The 25,176-nt window shown below is 43.5% G+C and overlaps 1 protein-coding gene and 2 long non-coding RNA genes across 5 annotated transcripts in view; 2 read left to right on the top strand and 1 right to left on the bottom strand.

The window, feature by feature from the left end:
• The window catches only part of GNAO1 (G protein subunit alpha o1), a 268,026-nt gene that overhangs the window by 55,176 nt on the left and 187,674 nt on the right, over positions 1 to 25,176 (bottom strand). The gene's annotated exons all lie outside the window — the stretch shown is intronic.
• On the top strand, positions 31 to 1,858 carry LOC137154311 (uncharacterized). Its single transcript, XR_010920198.1, has 3 exons — positions 31 to 164; positions 407 to 576; positions 1,471 to 1,858. It is a non-coding gene; the product is annotated as an uncharacterized lncRNA (long non-coding RNA).
• LOC137154295 (uncharacterized) lies at positions 6,963 to 13,929 on the top strand. 2 transcript variants are annotated; one of them, XR_010920196.1, is made up of 2 exons: positions 6,963 to 7,102; positions 11,181 to 13,929. It is a non-coding gene; the product is annotated as an uncharacterized lncRNA (long non-coding RNA). The 2 variants fall into 2 exon arrangements; XR_010920197.1 differs by lacking the exon at positions 6,963 to 7,102 and adding an exon at positions 10,187 to 10,388.

Raw genomic sequence — 25,176 nt, 5'->3', positions numbered from 1 at the left:
GTTCATCAAGTTAAAAAGAAGTGTGTGCAACAACGCCTAGAAATAAGAAGGCTGGAAGCAAAACATTGGCTTTTTTGATGGAGCAGAAGTTATTGACTCTGTATTGATGCTGCATAGTTATTTCATTCAGGAACCAGTTCAAAGTTAGCAAAATATTCTCTTAGGTAGGTAGATCACTAACGTGGTTGCCATTAACTTTTTACAATTTCTCATTTTTGCCTAATCACCGTTACTGAGGTATTTGTGGTATTTATTCCCTTTACCTACCATAGGCAGTGATGCAAATACGGTGGTAGTGGCAGTTACTTGCAAACTGCAGTTGGAAAGATTGTTATCATGTCTGCTTTATTATTTGGGCTAGTTGAAAAAACTTGTTGATGGATTTTTTTTTTTTTTTTTGGACCAGCTCCAGTTGTTATCCCCATTGAAATCAGTGAAAAAAACTCCTATTAACTCCAAGCGGCTTTGGATCAGGCCCTAAGTAACTTGTCCAAGGTTGCAGAGTGGGGCAGTAGCAGAGTTTGGAATTGAATCTAGATCTCCTGAGTCCAAGTGTCAGACTTCATTCCTCAGGCCGTAAGTAAAATAAAACCCAAAGAGCAAATACAGCAGAAGTGTAAGCGGAGTAAAAATAACAAGATGATCCTGATCTGCTTCCTGACTAGCCATGTGGTCTTGACCCTGACTGGCTGGTGACTATATATACACATCCTGCTTCCCTTTTGGCCTTGTCTGAGCGACAAGCCACTGCCTGCTAGTTGCTATTCGGACCCACCTGACCCTGCCTTGTTGTCACCCCATTTGACTTGGCTTTGACACCACACCTTACCCTGCCCTGCTGCATTTTTCCCTTGGATTGGATCTCCTGGTGATCGGACCCCTTGCATTGAACTCTGACCACAGATCAGGACTGCCCTTTGACGTACCTGACTCCTGGGCATGACATGCCTTCATCGTATATCCTGGCCCAACATCCAAACCCCAGACATACAGGTTCATTAAAAAAAAAAATTAAATCAATATCCCTTCCAGGTGAAAATATCTATCGATACTTGGTTTTCTGAGCTGCACATACCCAAATGCAGGTTGTAAGGGCTAAAATAATTTAACCAGATTAAATGTGATATATAGAAATAAAATGAATTGAGTTTTCAACACTCAACTGCACCATCCAGTGAGATTCTTTCCATTGTCAGGTTGCACAGGGACAGTAACTCCTACTGCAGTTAAAGTGGGGTGCATGTGTGCATTCATGGAAAGGGCCCCAGTGGAATTAGCAGAAAATTACTGAGATGGGAAGAGAAATGGGGCGAGAGTGTGTAAGGAAAGGACGTCACCCAGAAATAATCTGAGCTCCCTGATGGGTGGAAGAAAGTTCAGGTTTGAGCCCTGCACATTTGGACGCATATGGAATCTGGTTTGAGCTTCTCCCTCAATTTGTGCTAAATGGAACTTTTTTCTTCTTTTAAGATTTTTGTGGGTGGGTTTGGTGCTCAAGGAAGAGAAGGACTCACAGCACTGATGCGATAGTACGTGAGCTTCCCCACACAGCTCTGCTGCTGCACCTCCATTCTGACCTGTAACATCTTTGACTGCTTAGTTCTGGGTTCTCCTATGGTATAATACACTTCAACCCTGACCTGCAACACCTCCTGCTGTTCCAGTTCTTGGCATCTCTCACGGCTCTGCCAATGTACTTGAAACAGGACCTGCAACACTCCCTGGTATTGCAATACTGTGCTAGCACACAGCTCTACTCATGCACTCGTAACTGGCCCTGCAACACCTCTCTTCCAGCCTTGGGCATCTCTTCACACCAATAAACAAAAAAGAAAAGTTTGATCAAGCTATTTCTTCTACAGGGATGGGACAAAGAGATTATGTGAGAAACCCTGGCCCCACTGAAATTCTCATTGATGTCAATTGGGACAGGATTTCACTTTGTCAGTTTCTAAATAACTGGAAAGTGCTCAGACCCTATGGTGATGGTGGCCATATAAGTACCTAGGTAAATAGACACGGGCTGGGGTTTTCAAAGAGCCTAAGGGAGTTAGGCACCCTATGCCCATTGAAATTTGATAGGATTTAGCCATCTAACTCCCTTATGCACCTTTTGAAAATTTGAGCCAAGATGGATTCATTGGTGTGTGTAAATCATGCGGAAGTTGTGCCTGATTGTGTGGTCATTTGGTGATGTCCAACAAATGGGAGAATAGGATAAAACCTACCAACTAATTTTTATTTGTGTCCTGAGTTTCTTTTTGACCATTGAGCTCTTGAACTGAAAGACCCTGGGCACTCTTCAATTCCCTGCTCTTGTCTTATGCTATATTTCACTAAACTGGCGAAAAAAAACAAACTATCCTCTAAACTGAAAAACAACCTCCCTGCTCAGCCTGTGATTGTTATCTTATATGTTTGCCACTGAACATTTTCATTATTCATTTTCAGTGAAGAATCACAAGTATTACGTCACCCAAGGAAATTGCAAGGTCTAAGTAGCATTATTTCTACTGTGCCCTTTGTCAAGCATTTAAAAAACAATGATTTTGTGATAGATGATCCCTTAATAGACTTGTGATGGGCCTAGGATGTATGAATGGGAGCAGTATCAGCATATCTTTGTAATAAGATTCCTCGCTCTGATGGCTGCAGACATAATCACTCATGTTCTATTCACAACTGGTTGTCAGCTTCTATTATTTAAGAGACAACTGTCTGAAGAAGTGGATTTCTTTACCTTAGCATCTCCAGATGCAGCCAAGCTTTGCAGTAAATTAAGTTGTTCATGTACACCTGGTGGTCTATGCCCTCATGAAAAAAGCTGTAAAAAGTAGGGGTGTAAGAGTGGGGGCCAGGGAAGTCTCTCTGGATATCTTGTTCTGAGCTGCACGTAGGAGACTCATTTGCATCCATTCATCTTTGTTTCTTGCAAACTGTTCAGTTTCTCTTCACCTTAGCATGTTTCCTGATAATTATTGCAACTTGTTCTTTCCCCTGGGAGATTACCAGGGAGTGAAAAAAGAAAAGATATTACAAGAACGGGCTAAGAAGAGTAATACGCTGAGATCCAGCCCACAAACCGCAGTCTGAGCACTCTGCAAATTGCCAGGAAGTCAGATAGCCACATTGAAACTGACAAAAGAATAGGCCCATGGTTCATCTAGTCCCCGATTCTGTCTTGGACAATGTCCACTAGCAAAAGCTTCAAGAAGAACTTGCAATCTGTCCGCACAATGGATAATTATGCCTCTAACATAGGGAAAGTTCCTCCTAACCTCCATCAGTTAATGGTTAGCTTATGCCCAGAACCATGAAAGCTTATAGCCTTAGCTTTTAAAAATTCCCATCTACTGTACCTGTGTGTGTTTTCTTTATGCATATAAATCTTTCTTGTTTGTCTTACTAGGCTCTTGGCCTCTGTGTCTTGTGGCAGTGAGTGCCACAGACCAATTTTGCACTGTGTAAGAGACGTGCCCTTTAATCACTTTTGAATGTCGTAACATTCACTCTCATTGAATGGCCCCTTGTTCCTGTGCAGTGAGAAGTTTAATAAATGTGCCAGACATACCTTCTCTACACCATTCATTCTTTTGTATACCTCTAGTATGTCCTCTCCTATCTGTCTCTTCTTTAAGTTAAACAGTCCCAATCTTTTAAATCATTCCTCATGTCTTTCCATGTCTTAAATTATTTTCATTTCCTGTCTCTGGTCCCTGTGTATTTCTGTTATTCCTGATGAAAGTGTACCATCAATTTATATGAAGGCACAATATTTTCCATACTATTTTCAATGCCATTCTTTATACAGTCTAACATTATTTGCCCTGTGGCTGCTGGTGCTTGGAATTCTCTGAATCTGGAGCAGAATTCTTGCAATTTAACTTTTTGCTATTGAACTGAGTGCATTTGGAGCTCAAATGCAATGTTGCATCAATCTTACCAAGATTTATGGTAGGAGCACATCAACGGACAGGTGTCACACTAGTATAGAGCTGTAGGAATGGCAAGCTGTCTGCTTTGGACAGCCTGGTTGGTTGGTTGTTTTGTAACATTTTTAGCTTACTTCAGTTCTCTGAAACTTTAAAGAATGGCAGACCCTAATTACATATTAATAAAAGCCGGCCACAAGGGTCATTATTGTGTTATGTGACATACACACATACTGAATGCTACTGTGAACCTGTGATGGGACTACAATGCACTGTAGATGCTATAAGTATATATGGTAAATGGAGGAGCAATCTTCCATTCCTATAGAACTTAAATTGTTAATGCTTCTAGGTAAGAAGCCCTGAGCAGAAACAGGGAGTCAAGTTCCACTTTAGCAAGGATGGGGAGAAAGCACCACAAAGTTCAGGCAGTGTGCAGCAATCCTGAGGAACATTAAGAATTGTAACCCAAAGGCCAACGTATCGATGTAAATAATTAGTTGTCATGGCCAACAATCTTGATGACACATAATCCCATATGATGCCAACATCCATTTAACAACACTTTGGAGGATGTGCAGTAACCACACGACTCTCCTCATTCTACATCATAATGGCATTGGAAACTGGCGCTGTTTTGCTTAACTGGGGCCCCAGGGTGTTGTAAACTGCAGTGCAAACACATGGTAAGGGGCATACCAGAGCTTACTTGCAGGCTGCATTGCCCAGGGCCTGCAGGAATTCACAAAAAAGCTGCAGAAAGGATAGTTTTAGGACATGTGAGTAAGCCTCTAGCATTTATGCTCCTGAGTTGAATGGTTCATTTACTGTATGCATCTTTTATCTTAAATGCTTTGTTTTGGAGCAGATTGCAGATCCCTGAGTCAGTCAGTTTATGAGACTTTAGGAGGCAAAACCCAAATATACTATGCTGCTAAAAGTAAAGTGGACAAGGGACATAATTTCCTGGGGTATAGTCAGAGAAACAGGTTGAACAGTGGATACGAAAAGGTAAAGTGGTTTGTCTTGCATGTCTTCACACACGAATCTTTAAAATAATCCATATTATCAAAAGCACTGAGTGGAGAACACTTGTCACTACTTTAACTTTCTACAACAGCACATAATACCAGTCTACCAATACTGTAGGAATTACCATAAGGAAACAGACCAATGACATACTGTCTTGCGATGGCCAATGTTGGATGCATCACAGGAATACTTAAAACCTCTCCAATGCACTAAATTGGGCAATATTAGACCATGGGGTGGGAGCTGGGTTTCTTTCTGAGTTTAAATTACTTTATTAAAACCCAAATCAACAGCTGCCTTGGGTCAAAAATGTAGCACAGGCAGTTGGCTCAGCACAACGTTTTGGGTTTCTTGTCGAGGAGGAACGTTTTCAGCACAGCTCATAGGAATTCATACTTGCAACTGCTGACATTAAAGAAAATGATCTAAAGTGATCTTTCAGCATCCCGCATGTGTATTGTGGATTAAGATTTGTATGTTCTCTCTGACCAAAGGGCCATATGTACTGTACCGAGTATTCTAATTTGCTGGCATTTAAAAAACACCAAAAAAAAAATCACTGTTTGCTAACCGGTGCCATATAGTTACCCCACCTATTTTCTATTTTAATTAGACAGTTCATCTGTGACTATCTCCAGCGTCACTGTGTGATAACTTATGGCAAATGTTGACTTTTTAATAGTGATCACTGTATGCATATTTTTTCCCATGTGATTCAAACCTGGATACTGACTTTTTGTTTCCTTTGATCAATGGACAAATACCCTGGTGTGTACTTCACAATAGTCCTTATTTGATAAACTCAAAATAAGCCAATAAACAAACGGCACTTGGCTGAAAGAGCATTGGTAGTTGCTCTGCACAAGCATAGTAGCCGCTAGTGATATCTTCCACACAAACAAAAGTCAGCCACCACATAGAAACACCAACTGTGGGTGATGCTTCTAGGAGGCATGAAAATACTCTTAATACTGTTATTTAGGACAGCTTGATAGCAGTCAGATGCGTGCTGTGATCCTACAGTATCGCGCTCTCTCTCTCTCACACACACACACACACACACACTCTCTCTCTCTCTCTCTCTTTACCGTATCTGTCATACCTTTCCCCAATAACCATTCTAGAGCACAAGAAAAAACACACACATGCTGCAATATTCTCTTCCAATCATTCTGGAGCACAGGAAATACACTTGCTATCACACATATGATTCCTAATCCAGCCATACACTACCATATCTTCAATCAGTCATCAAATGCACAATGCCATAGCATAACATGCAGCTTAATGAATCATCACTTATGAAATCTTGGAAACCCATGCCCACAATCATACTATGTCCTTTATAAATCAATTCCTGAGCAAAGGGGACAGACACACACACGCTCCCATCCCATTTCACCCTTTAATCCTAGAGGACATTAAATATTGTTCATCCCATCTAAAATGAGTTATCAAAAGGGACAGGTTAAAAAAAAGAGTATAACTAAAAAATAATACGGCAGAAGCATCAGCTTAGTGCTGTCTGATCCCAGTTCAGAGGAAGGAGGGCTTGAGAATGCATTTATGGAAATGAGACAACCAATCTGCTGTTTTCAGTCACCCTTTCAGCTCCCCCTCAGTTTCTCCTTTCATGTAATTACATTGATTTTTTAAATACAGTCTCTCTCTGCAGCAGCTGCATTTCATCATCCTTCCATTGCTGCTGCTGTTGCAACTGAAAAATCCCCATTTTGCATCTACACAGATCTGGTGTGATTAAAGTGTAACAATCACAGCCCTTTCCCCTCCCCCAAGCCCATTTACAGAACCAGAAATACGCGCAGCCTGCCATCCCTACTTGACTGGCTGGCCGGCCAACTGTTGTGGGGAGAAGCCAATTAACCACCAGGTTGCACCTGGAGAGTAGGCCAGGCCTAATTATTGATGAAACGCAGCTGAGGCGGGGCTGGGTGGTGCTATAAAGAGAATTAGTTTGTAAAGAAGTGGGTAGCTGGAAGAAATTTTGCAGTCACTCTGCTGGTAGTAGGGTATGAAGAGACTTGTAGGGGGTATGAGTGGGCTCTTGCAGGGTGATGAGAAAGCCGAGGGAAAGGTTTGGAAGGAGCAAGTCCCAAGTCCCAGGAGGTGGTAGTAAGGTGTGTGCTGGAGGTGACCCTTGACTACCTGTCTTAGGGAACCCAGCAGTGAGGTTATGGTAGGGTATCTCTACTTGCCAATGGTAAGGTGAGGTCAAGCCCCTGAGAAAAGGGTGTATGGACCAGTGGGCCCAGAATCACAGGTGGCAGACCAGACAGAGACTGCACATTTGTTTGTTAGACTTTCTGTTACCTGCAAGGGGTGGGGCTAAGCATAACCTGGCCAGAGGGCTGAGTCATGAGACTAAGCAGACCACCACAAGACTGGAGTAACAGTCAGTGGGGTGCCTAGCGAGGCAAGCTTGCCATGCCATACCCAGCCACTCCAGTGGTGAGTCATTCTTCTACAGGGTTCTCTCCCATGATGTATTTCCTAGATCTACTAATAGGTCCCCTAACAGTGGCATTGGTAGCAACCCATTCAGGCTGATTTTTAGGACAGCATTTTTAGAGACACTTATCTCCTCTTTTAAAGATGAAACTTGGAAGCTAGAAGTTACTGGTGCTCTTGAGCTGTATATTCTAGTTTAGAATATGATCAACTACATAATATTATTGGGCGTTCCCAGATGACAAGAGTACAGCTTGTCTTATGAGTCCTGGTTAACTGAATGCTGGCTCTTGAAGAAATGTGTACTGTTAGCAGTGGTGCAATTCTTTTTACAAGCTGTGCATATCACCTGTGATGTTACTAGTAAAGCCCATGTGACAAAAGTAATTGCACAGCAGGGTTACTGACTGCACACAGCCACGTTGTCTGAGCTTGCCAAATAAATGGTGGATGGGGCTCTCCAGTGGTATTGGTAGACCTAAGAGTTTCCAAATGAAACAGAATGGAGACTCCCAATTCAGTACTGTCCTCATCTTTTGTAAGCTACACAGTACAGAGCAAAATGGGACTATGGAAGAATTTTGGCCTGCATTTGGTTGATGACTGGCAATGATGTCGCTGACTGCCTTTTTCCAGAGGGGCTCTGCATGTAGATGGCAGAGCTGCCCCATTTCTTTAATAATGACATTTTCATGTCAGGCTGTTCTCAAGTTCTCCCTGATCTTCTTTTGCTAAATGGGAGGAAGATGGCAATGGCTGATTTCTATCCATTATTAATGGATGGCACTTGCATCTTCCTGAATGAAGTGTATCAGGTCTCCCCAGCTTAGGATCAGCTCAAGAGGAAAACAGCAGAGCTGGAGTCAGGGCTGGCTCTGCGCTGTGGTGCTTGGTACCTTGGAAGAGGACGGTGTTTATTTTCTTTTAAGACGAGGAAGGGGGGAGGGATGTGTGGAATTTGAGGATTTTATTTCTTTCTCATACATATATTTCAATTGCTGATGTTACCAGGCTTCTAACATTTGGAGCTGGTGGCTTTCCGTTCTGTCAGAGAAAGTTCAAAAATAAGTAAATGGCAGTGACTCTGAAATGATAAAGGCTTGTTCTGATTTAAAAAACCCTGAAACCTTCATCATAGAAAGAATGCCTCTGTGCTCCTGGATGGGGGTCTGGCCTATGAGTTTGAGGCAGCTGATTCATCCACATAGCACTATAACATTGCTATCACAGTCAGAGAAAAGCTGCTTCCACCTAAATACAGGAAAGAAAGAAATCCATCTTCTGTAGCAAATGCAGCCTCCTTGATAGTGAGTCTTTAACTTGTCAGACTTCATCATCAAGTGAGCTAGCCTAGTTAAGTACTTGTTCCAGCTCATTTTCTTTGTCCCAAGGCAATCTTCTCTAACTCAGGAAGGCAAGCAGATGTAATCAGCAGTGTAACTAGTTCTGCTGGGTTCAACCTTTTGGCCCCTAACTGGCTGGATGAGAGGTCCCAGGATCTGAATAAGGGCATAGGTCATCTGCGGTTGTTTTTAAACTCTTGGGTAGTGTGGGCTAGCAGCTTTAGTTTCTTCACCCCCTAAACAAAACAATTCTTGCTCAATTTTTTTAAACCAGTTTGTCGGTGTCTATTCCAACTTCTTATCACACAGCTGGCATAACCCAAAACTAATGGCAGGCAAACCTCAGAAGGTTTGGATATGTACTGAAATGTGTAAATTATCCCAGATGTATCTGGATCTCTTGGATCTGCAAACCTATGTTAGAAATTTCAAGCAAACAGGCTTCTTGGTACTTCCCAGTTATAGTCAGGCCAGAAATACTCTGCAATAAGCCTTCTTGTGTTTCAGTCCACCTCAGAAACCAGAAGTGAGAAGAGATGTAAAAATAAAAGTAATGGGGGAGAAGAAAATGATCAGAACTTTTCGGTACTTTAAAAATTTGGGTTGAATATTTAGTGGGTGAAGATCTGTCTGCTATTCTAGCTGAAACAGCTCATTTGTTCTTCCACAAGACAGACTGTTACCTGAGGCAGCCCAGTTTTGTCAGACACCTCCTGCAAATTATATCCATGTCTGTCACATTTTTATACCAAATGTGATCAGCTGCAGAGTGGCCAGGAAGCCAAAGGAGCAACCTTAGCCTTCTATGGCCATTCAAACATACAGCAAAGACTTGATCCATGTGTCCCATCTCACCTCACCTGGCGTGACTCCTGAGTCAGAGTTTGCAGAAGGCTGGTTTCTGCATAGTTGCCTCAGAGTACTTTGAGCCAATTAATTCCTTTTAGGGATGGCTTTGATTGACAGATATAATTTACAAGGTCATTCTGGTGGACTTCCATTGTAAAGAATCTTATCGCCTAGATACTTTCCTCTCAAAGATGTTACTGCATGAGGCAGTTCTGATGTCCAGCTGTGATGCCTAACAAAATGCCATCACAAATGTATGTTGCAATGTTGACAGTCGTGATCTTTGTCCTTGAAAGTTTGCTAATAATCCAAAAAATCAACAAACAGTCTTGACTGTACAAAAAAGTAGCTACAGATCTTGACTCGGGAGTAACAGTCCTTCAATTTAAAACACATCAAAGAGAAAGTAAAACTTAATTATAAAATCAGCCTGGGTTTGTCAATATGGGACAGATTGCGATATGGGGGGGGGGGGGGAGTGCAGGTTTGTGGGAGGTTTGGTGGGGAGGGACTGGAGAATCTAATGTCTTCACTGTCCGGCATTTCCCAGGGAAGGGCTAGGGCCAACTGCAATCCTGCACTTAAGGCTGTGCAGGGCTTTCACATGTGCCTCTGGACTGGTCTGTGCATGGAAAGTGAAGAAGGCTTTAGTGGATAAGGGATGGTGCAGCCTGTACTCGCTTCCTGTGGGCCAGGGAGTGATTGTGCGTCTTGGAGGAACAATACCTCCATGAAATGCCCCGCAAGCTGAATCACTGCCTGGGTGAGCCAATGGTTAAAGAGCACAGTCACCTCAATTCTATATTTGCCACAATAATCTAGGCAGGGTAGGCGAAGAGACGCTCTGCCCTACTTCGTCTATCAGGAGAGGCATTTGAGCTGAGTGGAGAGCAGCTTATTTCCAATGGGAGGACAGAGTTAGCACAAAGCAGGGTCAGGCCTGGAAAATATCAGTGGTTCATCAGCCCAGGATTTACTTTGTTTCCAATAAAAAGTCCTTGCTGGCCCTCCTCCTGGCTATAGAATGGAGGGAGAACATCCATTGCAGTTAATGTAAACCTCTCCCTCCCTCATCTCAACACTTCTATGGCCCCCCATCACTGTAATAGCGGAAGGTGTCATGAACATTGATGGATTTATCTTCACAGCTCCCCCAGGAGTTAGGGAAGTATTTTTATCCTCACTTAATTTATGGGGAACTGAGAGAAGAACTGACTTTCCTAGGGACGCAGCTTGGCTGCAGAACCAAGAAGCAAGTCCAGGTCTCCTGAGCTCCAGTTAAGAGCTTTAACCTCTCCTTCCATCCTGCAGTCCTTAGCAATCCTCTTCACTGACTTTAACGGAGTATTTTGTCCAAGTAAGGGCTGCTTTTATAGAACCGCTTGCAGCAGTTCATCCCACACAATAGTAAAAATCTGTTGATTAGTCATAAGGAAGAAATCTATTGTCCACAAAAAAAGCAATTAATAAAACCATGTTATAACATTTGATGATACAATTTCAAGTTACTCCAGGAAGCTGAACAGAGATCATATACTGGATTTATGTTTTGCAGACCAGAAGGATTGAAAATGGCTACTGCTGCGTACTTCACTGCATCATCCAATAACATTTCAGGCTTTCCTATGAGGATTTTGTTGAATTCTGCAAATCAGTGACAATGCATTTAAACACAAGCCAAGCAGTAATTACAGACCCGGCAGACTTTTACAGATTTGGTGGAACAGCACCAGCTGATGGAAAGATCAACCATATCTAATTGAAGCTTCCTAAAAATAATGAGACTTTACTGCAAAGGAAAATTAATCTTGAGTCACAGGAATGATGCTCATGTTAAAATGTGGGATATCGCAGAATGCTTTATTCTTGTAATGTTGCTCACTACACATGCTAATGTGGTGGTGTAGGGTTGATCGTGCTGGCTTAGCTTTCACACATGGATGTGGTGTTGGTCGTGATGAAAGATAACTCATGCTCATTTGTTATTGCTAGCAGCATGAAATTACACCCTTCTTTCCACAAAGGCCTAGTTCTCACAATGGCAGGGCTAAAGAACAACCTTGAACTTACAAGGGATAAAGGCCAGAAGTAAAGGTGGGATGACAAATAAGGAGTAGGAAGAAGAGGTAACCACCTTTTCCTAAGAAACCATGAAGAGCAGCTAAGTTAGCCCTGGAGAGTGGAAGCCTTCCTGAGATATTATTGCGCTCCTTCCATATTTTGATGCCTACTTAGTGCTATAAAGGGAGTATTGTAAATATCTAAGCAGATGGAGGGGCATTGATGGGGTTCTCAGGTAGGATGGGAGGCTGGCAGTGATGTTTTATTTATTTACACCATTGAAGTATTGATTTTCAGTGAAAAAAAATACTCAGACGGAATAAAGTGCTTAGCAGGCAGACACACACACACCCACCCGTCCATGCTAGGTCGAAGCTTAGGCCTATCAGCACAGAGAATAGGGTGAGAAGTTCCCTGTATACATGATGAACTAGATGCTCCTTAAGAATTCTTATTCCTAGTAAAAAGGGTGTTACTCTGCCTTTTCACTGGTACGACAGAGATCAGGATCTAGCCTATTGTCAGGAGAGTTGCTTTAGTTTTCATGGAAATCAACTTGTTTTTCTCTTTATCTTAAGCTGCTTTTATGATTGCTCTGAGAGGCTTCCAAAACCAGGTAGCTGAGCACGGGGACCCTCAGTCCCAGGTACAGAATGACTGAGCTGCGAGGCAGGGCAAGGGGCATTGTCACAACAGGCCTGCAGTAGAATAGGAATAGCATTCTCGCAGAGTGCTTGTCCTCATGCACGAATACAGTGTGGTTCTATTGTTATGGCAACAAGCAACACGCTTCCTCTGAACAGAGCAGAGGAGAAGCCCAACATACCCTACGTCTTCAGAGGATGCAGTGCAGCATATTTAAAATCAAATACTGGGTGTCAGTTCCTGGCATGTTTTTGTACTTTCTGCTTTACTGGCTGTGGAGAGCCACGTATGTGAGATGGGCCTTGGCTTCTCCTACACAGCCCCAGGTAGGAGATGCCCTCAGGAACCCCAGGCAATGGTTTGGGGTGGCTAGCTGTCAAGCTTGGGGGTTGCTGATTATTTCTTTTAATCCATTGCTTCATTATAGGGCTATCTGATATCTCTTTGGGCTCTGCTGCGGAGGTGTCAGAGCTACAGTGCACCAGTGGGGGCACCCAGGACCCTACAGCACCCAATCCCTTGTGAGGCCAGCCAGCTCTGCTGTTTGGTGGGGTGCAGGAAGAGGACTGTTGCCCCAGGTTTTGGTTGGATAGCAACCTTGTGGCAGGCACTTGTATGGAAGGATCAAGGGAGGGAAGCCTGCTTGGGCCCTGGCCAGAATCTGGACCTTTTAAAAGTCCCAACCCTTGTTTTTTCCCATCATAATATTGATCATGCAGTCAACTGGACTGGGTTTGCAGCTGCCGAGGGGCGCTCGGGAGTGATACAGTTGTCAGAGATTCATTCTTTTTTCAGAATTTGTAGTGTCTTTAAGGCTGCTGATTTTTGGGTTGATTAACTCTGACAACTGAAGTCCTTTCTCTGTGCCCAGCACAGACACAGCGTGGGCACCTATGGCAGATCTGCCAAATGGCCTTGCATTACTAAGCAGATGAGCAGTCAAGGTCAGTAACTGTGCCACACCTATAACACTGGCCCTGTGTTGTAACTGATGAGCAGTTTGTAGGCCAGCTTCTCCCATGCTGCCCAGCCACTGTGCCTTTCTTTTGACCTCCAGTGACCACCTCTAAGGGCAGTCTCCATGGCAACCCAGGCTGTAGCTCCTCTGCTGAGAATTTCAACACGGGTACCAATGACAATGCTAATGGTGGTGGCAGGGTTTTGAGATGGAAACACCTTGGTTATTACTAAGCACAGATCTGTGCAGCTTCCTGTCAAGTGGATGCGGCAGTGTAAAAGGAAAAGCTTTGGCTCTGTCACATGGCAACACTAGGCCATGGAGGATTAAGAGAACTGAATGGATCAGTTGATGCAAACCTGGTGCTCAGAGGGTCCCCAGCTTTCAGAGACTCGGACGTACGCACACAAGGTTGGAGCCCCATGTTTGTGGATGATCTGGGACCCATGTAGCATTAACCACATCACTATTCCTTGCCGGAGTCCCAGCCCCCTGCCTTGCACTCTGCAGTAGCCCCTCGCCACTGCCGATTGATCCTACCAGGTGCTGCTGGGGTTCCTAGGTGGCTGGTAGAGCCTTAAAAGTACAGGCCATTTTCCCTTTCATTCTTCTCTGGGATGGAGTGCCTGAAAATAGGCTTGAGAGGTATTTAGGTGCATGTGCAACATCCCCAGATAGCGTGAAACTTAAAGAAACCCCAAAGGAAGATGTAAGATAATAGGTCACATGGGTCCAGCTCTGTATCACACTTTCTCTTTACTACCTGTTTTAAATCTCCCATGACACACAGCTGCCTGAATAAACACAGCACAGCTGAGCCTTATTTACCTTCTTGCACACCCAGAAGTGAAAGAAATGACAAATCCCATTGATGTAGTAGGTGGTTTGGGAGGTGGGTTGGCAGGAACAAAGTGCCCATTCTGTTTGGCTTGCTTACTGGATTTATTCTTTTTTAAAGGGAATTTTATGCAGCCAGAAGATGCTGGATCCACAGTCCTGGGGACTGAAGTCACCTAGTTCTCTATAGATCAGGTGCCGCATGGTGCAAGCATTTCCCACAATTCCACACACGTCCCTTAACACTGGAGCCATCTCTAGATGTCTGATCTATGACTATCTCTAGGAGGGTGTACGCAATTGATGGGCACAATTACTGTAACTCTGTGCACAAGTCTGCATTTATGCCTGTTAGAAGCTCAGCATGCCTCCGATGTTTCTTCCTGTTGTCTGTCTATGACTCTCAAGGCTGAAGCTGGCAGAACCTCTATATGATGAAGAGTAAAGCAGTCTAGAATTTGTATGATGAAATGAAACTCTTTGTTATAGCTGGATAATATAATATGAGTTTCTGGTTTCCTAAGGGCATCATCACATGAGCAGCATGAAGGTAGTTTGGGCATCTTAACTGTGAATTTGTATGCTTTAAAATATTGGGGTTTCTTATAAGTTTAACTTTAACATATTTCCTGTCCTTTATATAGTTGGTTCTTTGCTAACTACAATGTTCCTTTGAGGAGTTTTCTCTTGAAGTTGTTGATATGTGCTCTCATCTAGAGCAGGGCAAAATATTTTTGGTGAATAATTAATTTGCTGAAAATGCATTTTTGGGGGGCAATGAAGCTATTCGCAAATTTGGGTGGAATTTTGCAACTACTTTCAACCAAAACAAAATACAAACCAAGAAACACAACCTGGATTTTTTGGTTTTCCCTCAGAAATGTCAAAACGTTTGATTTGGCACCAAACTGGAAAACCAATTATTTGCTCAGCTTTACCATCAGCCTTAACTTTGCTTGAACAAGACTTTTTGTCTGGACTCCATGATAAGATGGATAGGTTTTTTACCACACATGGTGGGGTTGTAGTGAGGGGATGGGCTTGCAACTGATTTCATTTTCTAGAACAGCAGAATCAGCTTTCAAAATTTGGGAAATGTCACTCTAATTCATCTTAACTTGCAAAATGCTTAGGTCCAGAGAGCAATCTTACAGAGCGGGAGTAGTGACCTATGCTTGAAAATAGCTATTAGAATCCCAAAGCTGCACTGAACACATGGGGCCGCCTTGTGTACTAGGCATATGATTCTGGAGCATGTATATTTCCAGCCTTTCCAAGGGAAATGACTACATTGCACAGAGCAACAATAGAGGCCAGCAGTGAAAGGGTTAAAGAAATGCTACAAGTGACTTAAATCGTCAGCAAGTAGAAAATACAGACTTAACAATGAAAAGTGGACATTTCGTTGGCTTCAACCCATGGTGCCATTGTTTCTTCTCCTTGTATTTACTATTTTATATTTTTGTTCAAGTCAGAGAATGAAGAAGGTTCAGCCTAAAATTCCAGCCTTGATCGGGGGGTGGAGAAAAGGTTGCTGGGACAACTGGTTCTCTCTCAACCATCCACCCCAACAAATTCTGATGGTTGCTTGCAAAATAAGCTATGTGCACTTGGATCTTCGGTTTACGCTAATGTTGAGAATCCAGGGAGCTTATTTGGAGAAGGAAATGTGGATGAAGGTTTTCGGTTTTTAGACAATCCCAGTGTGATTCTTATAACCTTAACTCTAATTTTTTTGTTTTTGTGGAAAATTCATTTTTCCACCATAGACATGTAATTTCCACTGCGGTCCGTGACGGATAGAATGCTAGCACAACCTTGAAGGGTTTTGCGCTTAGCAACCAAATAATAGGGCACAAGAAAACTCTCACCTAATGTGATCATGTCTTCAGCCCACCTGTCCCCACTACTCATTAAATTCTTATCATCTTTCCAACAGATGGGGTGAGAGCGGGACCCAACCCCCAAGCGATATCTTGGGCCAGATCCTCAGCTGTTGTACATCACCAACAGCACTTTCCCTGATGTCAGTGGAGCTACGCTTATCTACTCCACCTGACAATGGGAGCCCTGATATTTGAAAACATTAGGCAACAAAGTGGCTGGGTGTAAAATCCTCTGAAGATTTGCTAACAAAGCCTGAAGGCAAATAAGACTTGTTAGCTGCACATGTGCCACCATATGTGCTGCAGAAGCTGTGCCCAAAAGTATGCCACTAAACATACAGGATAAGGTGTGCCCTATAAATGCATCCTTCCTGTACCACTGAATGTACAATACCAGGTATGCCCAAATGCATCCCACCCTGGATTCTAGATGGCTGGTGCCCCGTGGGCCCAGCAAATGCACACAACCCTGTGCAGCTGCATGTACTCTATCAGTGGAACATAAAACTCCACATAGGTCTGAAATCACGCCTCCCGTGCTGCTGAAGGGACTTCTGCCATATTTCATGGATGCCACGTGAGTTGCAAGGAAGATGGCGAGGTTGCACTCAGGAATTGATTCACATATATTGGTCTGGGGCACAAAACAATCGTGAGAAAATGCTGTGCAGCTGAGCACAAACTTGAGGCAAACATGCCGTAGCTGCACTGAGAAGCACGATGTACTTGTGTAGCAGCCAGGCAGCTCTAGCGTGTCAGTTGTGGCTCTCTCAAGGCTACGGGAAGGCATTTGGCCTTTTAATCTGACTCAAACCTCTCCGCTTCCTAAAATGGGGCAAAGGATTTGGAATACACGGCAACGGTGTATGGCAGGGAGGGGAGGGGGTGTCCTGCTGTATTAATGTGTGAGAAAAGCCCCGTTGTGCACTCTTTTCCAGACAAGAATGGTAAAACAGCAATAGAAATAGGTTGAATAATTGGATCAAACCTAGACCTTGATAAATAAGAAACAAAAGTGATATTTTACTTAGGGATGATCAGAGCTATTAAATCAATTAATACGTGAAATGATTATTGCTGGGCCTGGGCTCCCAGAGGCAAATTCTGACCTCAGCATGAATGTGTCTCGGCTGAGTACTGGGGATTGGAATCCCCTCCTGAAATGCAGATTAGCAGTGAAGCTGCTAGAGCAGCCTCCACAGAGCTTACTCTGCCTATCTACACAGGGGCCAAAGGTCACTTTTGTTTGTTTCTAGGCTTTTCTATTGCAGCCTTCAGTGTTGTATCAGAGGTCCCCACAGCCATTAATGTATTTATCATCACAACAGCCCTGGGAGGTAGGGAAGTATTCATAGCCCCAATGTACACATGGGGATCTAGAACACAGACTAAACAACTTGTCCAAGGTCACTCAGGGAATTTATGTAGATCCAGGTGCAGAAGCCAGATTTGTTTTATCCCAGCCCAGTGCCTTAGACCTTAATTCCATTGACATGCAGCTATGGATTCATCATCCTTAATTCTGTCAGTTCTCTGATTTTATTGTGAGTCTCACCATATTTGCTGGCTTTTTTCCTAAAGCCCCAGCTCCTGGAGTCATGTGCCTAGGTGAGAATGTCCGCTTTCACAAAAATAAAAGGCAAGTTTCTAGCTCTCATGGTTGCACAGAACACGTTGAAACATGTGTCAAGCAGACACTGACGATGCAGATAATTAATCTTGTCACAATTAATTCTTAAAAACAAAAACAACTGATGATTTTTAAGACAAATCTTATGATTGTTTGGACCTGACCATGATCTTTGAACACTTGGTCTTGCCCTGCCCCACTCCAATGCAATGCAAATTTTTGTGATTGCAAAAAAAGCCAACCCAGTTTTGGGATGCATTAATAGAGGCATAGCACGCAGGTCATGTGAGGTGATAGTACTGCTCTACTCACCGCTGGTTAGGACTGAGCTAGAATACTGTGTCCAATATTGGTCACTGCTGTATAGAAAGGGTATTGAAAAACTGGAAAGGATCCAGAGGTGAGTGACAAAGATGATCAAAGGGAGGCAATGCAAGCCATATGGGCAAAGGCTGAAGGAAAAGGGTATGTTTAGTTTCGAAAAGAGGAAATGAAGGGGGGACATGATAGTGGTCTTCAAATACTTGAAAGGCTGCCATAAAAAAGATGGAGAAAAATTGTTCTCTCTTGCCACAGAGAGCAGGACAAGAGGCAATGGGTTCAAACTACAGCACGGCAGATTTAGATTAAATCTCAGGAAAAACTTCCTAACTGTATGAATGGTAGGACAATGGAACAGACTGCCTCAGGAGGTCGTGGAATCTTCTTCGCTGCAGGTTTCCAATAGGAGGCTGGACAGTCATCTGTCTGGGATGGTTTAGATATCACAAATCCTGCATCCCGGCAGGGGCTTAGACTAGATGACCCTTGTGGCACCTTCTAACTGTATGGTTCTATGATTCCCACTAACATGTATGTGGGTCCTGTGGAGTTGAGTTCCACAGCCAGCCGTGGGTGCCTGACCCCAGCATGGGCGACCGACACCTGCTTGTCTTCTGTGTTGTAGTATCTGGTTCCTTATTCTCAAGGCAAGGCCTCAACCCCCCCCAGAGAAGGCTGAAGGATGTGAGGGGCAGGTGAGGAAGTTCTGCACACCAGCTGCTCCCCGTGAATGAATTAAAACCAGGGCAATATGGCTATTTTGCTGGAGCAAGAAATTAAGATGCAGAAAAAAGGCTGAAAGTGATGAAATGCAATGGAGAGAAAAAAGGGGAAGAGAGATGAATGTATCACTGGCTCAGAGGTCTGATCAGACGTGTCCTGCAATGCTATCCCTGACTTTTACTACAGGCACCGTGCTTTAATCTGCTTTGCTCTGCTTTCTAGGTTTGACCTGCATTAAGCCAGCCACCCTTCTTTAGCCTCTCCTCCCATGCTTGGCTGCAGCTTTACAAGAATTCCCCTGCTTTCTAGTCTCCCACCAGCTGCTTTCCAGTTTACACCAGTGCTGCAGCAACATTTGAATTCACTGTACTCCACTCCCCACCTCAGACCTGCAATGCTGCATTTTTACAAGGGAGTCCTGCTTTCTAAATCCCCCTCTTGATCTTGTCTCCAGATGAGGCCTACACGCCAGCATTACAGAAACTCTCCTTTCAGTCTTTCCCAGTTCAGATCCATGCTGTGCCCTCACGGTTCCCCTTCTTTCCCCTCTCTTCCTGTTCTCCACTTCCCAGTTCAGGCCCTTACTGATGATGTAAGGATAGCCTCTCTTCAGTTCCCATCATACTTTGCCTTTAAGAATAAAGTCCCCTAGCAACCAACTATCTGAGGATGACATTCAATTGCTCTGAGACAGCCTTGTGCTCATTAGCGAGTTTCCACTGAATAAAATGCTTTAATGTGTCTGTAAATGACACACCGCCTGACTCTATCTGAGCTGAATGCAATTTCTCTGAAGTGGCTCTAGCAGAGAGCACATCCTGCAGAGCTTCAGGAGGAGGCAGCAGTGTAGCACTATCCTTGGTTTATGAATCTGCACAGCTGTTTTCCTGAAACGTCTTAATAATTAGAGTGGACAGGGTTCAGGATTAGGACTGTGTGAATAACTGAGTGTTCTGTTTGGGGGCAGGTCTGAAACACTGGCAGTAGGGTAGGGAGGGAAGAAATTGTTTTGGCTTGACCCAAAAGGAAAACATTTGGAAATTTTCTGGGACCTGAAATGTCCACAAAAAGTTTCATTTCAATGTTGAGATTTAAAAAAAAAATTCTAAATTAAAAAAAAAAAAAATGGAGGGAAATTAAAAAACACCAACCTCTTTCTGAAATGAAAAGTCACAATGTTTCATTTAAAAAAAGGCTGACACAAACTAGACATGTCTGAATTTTTTTTTATGAAAACAATTAGCCAAAATCAACCAGAATTTGTTAATTGTTTTGGTTGACCCAAATCTCCGGGTTTTTTTTTGCAGAAACAGGATTTTGCACAAAACATTTTACCTCGCACAGCTCAGAACATCAGCCTCAGGGAGCAGGTGAGCCAGAGTGCCTTGCTTTAATGAGGAATAGACACAGGCCAGCAGACAGAGGTGGAGTTGCCACCTGTAACAAATTGTTCTCTTCACTCATGTGGTGATATTGTGTCTTCACATCAAAACGCAAAGGTGAACAAATCACAGAGTTGCTTTGGCTTTAGGAGGCTTTTAAGAGCTCATGTGGAAAACAGAGCTCTCTGAATCGGTACCTAAAAATAATTCAGTGTAAATTTTATAGCACTGAGCCTGGGTGCACATGCAAGTCAGGTAGCAAATCAGGACTATATCTTATAATATAGGCCCATTATGAAGACCCACAATTATTTTGAGGAGCTTTTTAAAAACCAGGGCCTTACATTTCCAGGCTGCTAGTTTGCATGGCCCAAGACTACAGCTCCCTCCAAATCAGGGCTATTGCTATGAAAATCCAAATCTCTAATACTTGCTGACTGAAAGCTATGCAAGAGGCCTGACAACCAGCAGCAGCTGTAGACACACGTGGAAGTTCATTTGCTCAATTCAAATTCTGGCTAGGAAAAATTCATGACCCCGCCATTCTCAGGCGATTAAAAATTTCAACTGAACAGCAAACACTTAAAGAATCCTAGGAAATCTCTGCATGTGTCTCTAAGAAACTCCCTTTGCTCAGAGAGATCTGAAGCTGTGCCACTGTATAATGAAGCACTGGGCCATGTTTCTTCTGCCCCTCCCCTGACAGCTCTGCATGACGACACATTACCTGTTGGTGGTGCGTTACTGTTATGTATGATACTGGCCCCTTTGTTTTTTCTAAAAAATCCTTACCCCAGTAACCTCAAGTAATGGCCCTAAAGCCTGCAGTGTCATGACTGTATGAGGAGAGTGGTTAGGACCATTACTGCAGAGTATTTCGTTGAACTCGATTCACCCCAGCTGGCACAAAGAAGTATAAATCATAGCTCCTTTTGCCCACTGGTCCCCCGACATTCCAGGGGGATATTTACCTGCTTGCCACAGCATGTCTTCCCTTACGGTTATGGCATGCTAAGGGAGGGCAGCTTTAAATTGCAAGTGGGACTCTGTAAGAGCCTTGTCACAAGAAAACAATGTACCATGTGGTTGCTGTAGCCATGGCCCTTCCCCAGACTGCGCTGCTCATCTTTTTGGGCCCTGATAAGCCTTCTTGCACGAGAGGGATGGTGACTATTTTGCTGTGAGCTTTCTGTCACCATCAGCAGCTTCCACGAGAATCTATGCCAGCAGAAACTGGCATAGACCTGAGAATGAGTTTAGGCAAGTGCAGACCAGCGTAGCTGAGAATTGAATTTATTCCAAGAACATTATGGGCCAACTACCTCTGACATAAGTCAATGGACCTTCCTTAAACTCAACTCAAAGGAAATAGAGATGCTCTGAATTCTTGGGGCCAGATCTTCAGCGTATGTAAATCCGCATAGCTCTGCTGATTTCAGAGTATGAACAAAGGAGGCTCATTGACTTCAATGAAACTACACTGATTTGCAGCAACTGAGGTCGAGATGTTGGGAGAAATCACAGAGATCACCAACTCTGGAGTTGCGTGGCTGTCAAAATTAGTACATCTAAATGGCCCACCAGTGAGGAAAATGTCCACTGAAGCAGTCTGGGGTCAAGGGTACAAGACTGAACTCATGAACACACTGTTGTAATGTGAGCAGCTAGTGCCAAAAGGCAGAGCTGAGGGAAAACGGGGACTCTGAACATACACATAAGTGGCAACAATAAAAAAACAAACCTACTGCCCCATCAAAAAACAAACAAAGGAAAAAAAAACCTCACCCTTGGTGGCAGGTTGCCAGTTCCAGCTGGCTTGATATGTATATTTCAGAATAAAAACACATCCAAACAACTAAAATATCTCTGCACCAAATCTGTCACCCACAGCCTTTTCAACAGAATATTCTTACTTTGTTATAATCTGTCAGACGTAGATGTGAGCAGATTATCTAGAAATTAGCAATGGGATGTCACATGTTTCTGCAGGACAAAGCATACACCCAGCTCCTGGATCTGGAATTTCTTGACACAGGGCTACTCCCTCTCTCTGACCAGCAACTCTTTCCTGAAATGTAAAGTCCATCCCAGGGTAGGAAGGAAGAACAAGCAAAGGGAAACACAGGAATCTCTGAAATATGAATTGTTCTACATAAACTCCTAGCAGCCAGCTACCACAGACAACTTGATATGTCTAACTGCATTTTTCTAGGTCTATGTAATTTAAACTTTCTGGTCTTCTTAGATTTTTTTTTTCAACAAGATAATTCCCAGTTAATTTAGAGCTTTATTCTGCCACTGTATTTATGCTGTTTATTTGCTACATAATCAGTCTGTTGAGTTCAGGGGTAGTAAAGTACTACTCAACATGAGTAAAGGTGGCAGAATCAGGCCTTCAGAAATGCAGTGACTTGGTGGTCTCATAGCGTAAGTTCACCAATCCACAACAATAATAAGTTAGGACAGAATGAAAAGTGTTACAGTATTTCTTCTGTTTTTTAAAATGCTGGAATGGCATGTAAGGACACCACACGTGGCATGTGCCAATGCATGGAAAAACAGCTGAGGTCCATCAGAAACCCTGTGGTCCTGTTTAGGATCATGGGTATCCAAAGCAGTTTAATATATTTATAGAGTCCAAGGCCAAAAGGGACCATTGGGATCATCCAGTCTGACCTCCTGTGTCACACATGTCCAAGACCGTCCCCAGAATAACGCCTTTTGAACTATTGTATATCTTGTTAAAAAAGCAATCCAATCTTGATTTAATAATTGCCTGGAGAATCTACCATGGCCCTTGGTAAATTGTTCCAATGGTTAATTACCCTCATGGTTAAAACTTGACACCTTCTTTGCTCTCTGAATTTGTTTAACTTCCGTGTCCAGCCACTGGATTATGTTAGACAGTTCTCTGCTAGTCTGAAGGTCCCATTGTTAAATCTTTGCTTCCTGTAGGTACGTATAGACTGTGATCAAGTCAGTCCATTTAATCCAGGCACTGAAACTTCAATGCACAAGGCAAAGAAGTTTAGCTATTGTACTGGAAGGGTGTATAAAATGCCAGAGGGGTGGAAGTTACTATGAACTCTTTATTCATGAGGAATTAATGATCCAGACTCCTCTTCTGTTCCTACTTGGAATAGACTGGGCTATCTCCTGGAACTATTCAAAAAAAGACCTTTGAAAACCAATTTGTTTCTCAGAGAAGTGGTAACACAGTGTCCCCACTTGTCTGCCCGGGATACAGACATGACAAGGCCACAGGCGTGGTAGTTGCTTTTCTGTTGAGCTGGCTGTGGAATTTGGCATTCCCTGCTATAGACTGCCGAGGCCCAAGTGATGGAATTTTGTTCTAATCAGTGGTAACTTTCACTTATGTCCATCATCAATCGCGCCAATCAGCACCTCTCTTTTCAACCCCAGAGGTATAACGTCCTCTCTTCAGGGAAGTGATTCAGCTAGGGTGATGTCAGCTTAGCTACTTCTCACATAGGAATCTGTCTTCACTACAAATAAAAGGTGGGCTCTTAACTCATGATAGCTAATGGCAACTAAGGAGTGTGGGGTTGACCTCGAGCTGCTAACCTGAGTTAAAAGCTGGGTTGCCGGGTCTTCCCTGTTATTTTAGCCTGAGTTAGCTAACCTGAGTTAAGAATGCACCTTGTTTTGCAGTCAAGACACACCCATAGACCAAGATGGCTTTTGCATGTAGAATACAACCTCTCTAGAAATCTAGGACACTTGCCACCTTAAAGGAGCAGGGCCTATCACTTTGCTTTGCCACTTACTTTCTTTTGGCAGCTGCTCTAATGAACTTCTTTATTAATGAAGCCAGCAGGAGTCCATCTGATTGGCTCATCCTTTGTGCAGACCATTTGTGCCTACGCTTCTGAAAGGGTGGATGAAAGAGCCCAGTCAAGGAAGTATGTTTGCAAATGACTTCTCCTCCCCGGACACATCACCCACCTCCCTAATAGGGTGGCCAGGAATTCAGTGGAGAGCACACACCCAGCTCCCTGATAGGACCTCCATGACCACCAAAGGCCTGAAAGGGAACAGAAAGGGGTGAGGTGAAAGCAAGGTCACAGCCCCAGCCTCTTTTATGCAACAGCCAACAGAGCTGGCTGGGCTTGTATTAGGGAACACAGTGAATCCTCTCCAAGCCACTGCTCTCCCGTATCTCCTTTGAGAGCCCCCAGCAGGAATTCTGGCTGACTCAGCAGCCTGGAGAGCTTGTGTTCCAAGATCTTTCTTAGAATGAATGTTTCATAGCTGAGCTGGAAACCTCTGAAGACAGTTTAGATAAGAATTGCTGACACAACCTAAATTGCAGTTTATTAGCACCGATGGGATCATTATAATAAATGGGTACATCTTATGTGTATTGATTTCCCTCCCGGTCAGCGCCTGGCATAGACTAAGTGCACTGTTTAGTCAGTCCTTCATTCTTCTAATCCTTCCTATTGTAATTCAGCATCGTGTCTGGTAACGCTAACAATAGTGAAATCAATGTTTTCTAGCGCTGGTCACCAGTTTGTGTGGTGTTTTGTTTGGGGATGGGGTAGGGAAAAGACGGGTAGAGTTATCTACATCTCTCCACTCTTCTCTTGCTTTAACCCCTTCTGCCTTTCAGACATGGCGACAAAGCCACTATTCCACCAGCTCAGGAAGATTGGACAAGACTGCCACGATGCCCCTCAACTCAAGGACAATCTTCTGCTACATTCAGCAGACACACACAATGCTGACAGCATGGAAGATGGAATTTCAATGGGAATGGTAGAGAAAGAGAAAGAGGCTTATGTGAAATTAGTTGGGGGCCGCAGTCTAGTACTGAACAAGTCTCCTTCACAAAACCCACCATTATATTAGGCGCTCATTGGAAAACTTATTAGAAGTGCAAGAAGACAGGTGAGTAGAGTCTGAACTAAAGGGCGCTGGAGTCTGAACCAATGCTTAGCACTAGTTCCTCCAGCTCAGGTTTGAAGCACTTTGTTGGGTAGGAGTGGAAGACACTTGCTGTGCTGCTGTCCTTGTATCTGCTCTGTGCATAAATAGAGAACCCCTGTCTTCAGCACTGTAAATCCTGCACCTGTCACAAGACACTA

This window comes from Emydura macquarii, unplaced genomic scaffold (assembly GCF_026122565.2).
Source record: "Emydura macquarii macquarii isolate MOO-44397 ecotype Brisbane River unplaced genomic scaffold, CSIRO-AGI_Emac_v2 contig_295, whole genome shotgun sequence".
Classification (NCBI taxonomy): Eukaryota; Metazoa; Chordata; order Testudines; family Chelidae; genus Emydura; species Emydura macquarii.
Note: the sequence above shows the minus strand (reverse complement) of the source record. Positions and strands in the feature narration are given on the sequence as shown.